Here is a 3919-nt window from a genome sequence, read left to right on the forward strand (position 1 = left end):
CATGGTCGTAGAGACACTAAAATTCACATTTTTCTTCTATGTTTTGACGGCAAACTAGTCATTTACGTCCTAAAAAATGATCCTATAGCTATTACTAAGATGTACTACCTCATCTCATAACCCAAATACACGTTACTTCTCCTCCCAAATTCTCAAGAACATCAAATAAGGGTTCTTCTCCAAAATTCAAGCTTCCAAGGCTCAAATTCAAGCTTCCTTCAAAGATAATACATCAAGTTCAGGTGTATGGGGTTTGAACAAGGATAGTCTTTCATCCTTATGCTCAAAAGTTGAGTTTTTACCTTGAATTTGAGAAATTGATAACTAGGGTTCATATTCACTTTTCTTATGCTTCAAGATTTTGATGTTTTCTCATGAATTATTCCAGTATCATGGGTTAACGTAGAATTGCTTGTGGTTCTAAGCACCATGTACGTCCAGGGATAGTCTCGGGCGTTACACGGTGAGGACTATAATAGGAAAAAAATTATAAAATATATACTTTTGGTTTCTGTAAAAGAATGAATGTAGTCATAATCCTTGTAATATTCACAGGTAACATAATTATACTAACTGCAACAAATTTATAGGATATTCGTTTTTATTCTTTGCGTAGTTAGGATTCTATATATGCTCGTATATAAGTACTTGCTAATTTATGTAATAATGTATCAATTCATAATCCCATATTTTTATTACGTGATGTCAGAGTCAATATCTGAGTTGGTATTTTGTCTTGTGATAGGTCACTGTGACATCACCAGAACTTTCATCAAACTTGCTAAACAGACATGTTTGTGCGACCACCCCCTCCTTCAGATGTTGATAATGCAAAGGGATGTTTGTTGATAGAAGAATAACAGTACAATGAGGATACACGTGAATGTTCATTAGTTTTGAGGGTTATTAGATAATAAGTGACTACTTGATTAACGGGGAGAGCATTTTTGAGATCAAAATGAGATTGAGGATATGGTAAACCTATTTTCAATAATCAAGGGGCATTATTGGCTCTTTCATAAGCAGGGCTGATTTTGCAAGCAGGACGGATCAATCTGACTAAGCACAATAAAATTAGATGCATTTATAGTATAGAGAATGTTTGTGGGGTGTAATTTAACATGTCATGCCATTTTTTCGAGACTACTTGTATAAACATACCATTAACAATTAATTGTATTTAGCATTTCAAATTGGAAAAATTATGCGAGATGACAAACGTTTGTAATATATTTATGAAATGTAGCTTTAACAACAACAAACCCAGTGTATTCCCACTTAGTGGGGTCTGGGTTTATGAAATGTAGCTATAGTTTCAAAAAATTGCGAAACATAACTACTGTATTTAGAAAAAGTAGTTATCAGCGTTGATACAAAATGCACGGATACAACTATTGTGCGTGCTTTTCAACTGATATAATTTGCATTTATACAATAGATACACACATGATACAGCTGAGTTAATACCCGACTAATATGGATCTTTCGCTGATACAATTGATATCCATCTGATTAACTCTTTCACCTAATAAAACAACTGTAGGCATGTTTCGAAATACACATACTATCACCACATTTCATAATTTTGCTTTAAACTGTAGCCATTTATGAATTTTTATCCTACTTTTATTCCCACTATACATTTTGTCTTTGCTAACACTGTACATATAAGTGCTTCATGTGCCATGGTGCAGCATCTGCTAAACTGCTAAGTGCTAATGGCCATTGATTGCTCATATGATTTTTCCATATATTGCCAGTGTAATAGTAATTTTAAAGAGGAAACTACATAATGTAGGATGCTTAGACCCTAATTATGTAGAGGAACCACGCTTTCAATATTTACAAAAAATGTCTAATATTTGTGTTCAGATACACTCTAAGCTACACCTAGATTCGTATGTATCTGGGATACACGTCTAGATACAACGGTGATGAATATATGTATCCGACATATATGCGCGTCTAATTAGGTGTAATTTGTCTCAGATACACTATATATGAATCGTGATTCACATGTATCTTGGATACACACTTAGATACATCAATGTTGGATACATTTATCTGAGATACATATGCGTCTAATTAGGTGTAATTTGTCCAAAATACACTATATTTAAAGCGTGACTCGTGTATATGGGATACACTGCCTCTCTTGCTTGCCTTCTTGCTCTTGTTCCTCTCGTTCTCTGTATTTATGTTTCACAATGTATGATTTCATGAATCTGTGTAGCTAGTATCAATTTTTACAAGTATAATCACTAGCATGTGAGAGCATATATCCATAGATACATAGAAAGAAAAAGATAGACGATCCGAGTTTGGAAACCATAAGACAACAACAACAAACCCCCAGTGTATTCCCACCAAGTGGGGGGCTGGAGAGGGTAAATGTGCGCAGTTCATACCGCTACCTCCGAAGAAGTAGAGAGGCTATTTTCAATAGACCCCTGACTCAAGATAAAGAATAGTTACAAGGTCATAATAATACATGAAACAGAATGGATGGCATAACCGAAATAAGAAATGAGAAATAGTAAAAATAGAGATAAGAGAGACGAAAATAAGCGCAATACGAAAGTAAAAATAGGAAATAAGAAATAGAAAAGGACCCCTAGTAGTAACATACACTAGCGGCTCCTACCAATGGATAGTCCTAGGATTACTAACCCAGCTACACGAGAGCACCCTAACTACTAGTTACCACCCACACACGAACTAGCCTTCTACCCTTATCCGCGACCTCCACACCTTCCTATCTAGGGTCATATCCTCAGTAAGCTATAACAACTTCATGTCATGTCTAATCACTTTTCTCCAATATTTCTTCGGTCTACCTCTACCATAAGACTTCACAAAAAATTAAAAGCAATGACTTCATATTTATGTTTATAGCAGTTTTGATATTAAGGAAATCAAGTTAAACCTGTGACTTCTTTCGGTGAAGCTTCCCGATTAGAGTAATGAATAAGTCAGCCTAATGGATTTATGGGATTTTGAAATTAATAAAATTGTCGTTATGTATTCAGTAGGAAGAGAGAAAGAGAGGGGGAGAGAGAGAGAGTGAGGAGGGAGGAGTGAGAGAAAAGATAAGAGAGGCGCTAGGAAATTAGAAAGTAGGTCTGATTGTGCATTTTTTTTTTCTTTGAAGTAGAGTGGAGTTTAGTAGTTATACTAAGAAAATTTTCTTGATTGTGTAGTTTATCCAACTGACCACTTCTAGCTGTTTGTATATAAAACATGAGTAACAATAAAAACAACTATAAATAGGACGTGTGTCCTTTAAATAAGTTCGCCTCTAATTTTTGTGTTTAGCAAGGAGTAATGCTTACTGGAGCCTAATGTCACGAGCTCATTTTTCAACGTGTCAGCGGCACACAATTTTGCCCGTACGGCGTCCATGGTTCCCCCAACTATGGGCCAGCCTTCCTCATTTCCCAGGTCTTTAGCACGATCCTGTGCCTGTGGGAAGCTCGCCTCAGAGGCTTGCCCCCTTTGGTGCCGCTCCTTCAACATGTCGGCTGACATAGCCAACGTATAAGCAACTCTTCTGGCGCACCTTTAATCTGTGGATCTCATCCATATGCGCTCCTGGGGGTGGCTACGGACATACTTGTCCCTTGCCTTGACTTGGGCATTGCCATCGCATGCACAGTCCTATCCTCAAGCTTGACATCGCCTCATACATATGCACTTGGCCTTTGCTTCGCCCGAGTAGGGTAACCCTCAATCCTTGGCCTTTGTCTCAAGCGTCTTTCTTAGATATGCCCTCTCATGTCTTATGGCATAGCCAAACATAGCCCACGCAACTTGTATCCAGCTTCCGTAGCACAGTGTCGCCCCACAACTGCACGTCTAGGCCAACGGACCCTTGCTCGCTTAGCTGAACCTTGACCAAGCTCACAAGTTAGCTCACGAG

This window comes from Capsicum annuum, chromosome 2, assembly GCF_002878395.1.
Source record: "Capsicum annuum cultivar UCD-10X-F1 chromosome 2, UCD10Xv1.1, whole genome shotgun sequence".
Taxonomy (NCBI): Eukaryota; Viridiplantae; Streptophyta; class Magnoliopsida; order Solanales; family Solanaceae; genus Capsicum; species Capsicum annuum.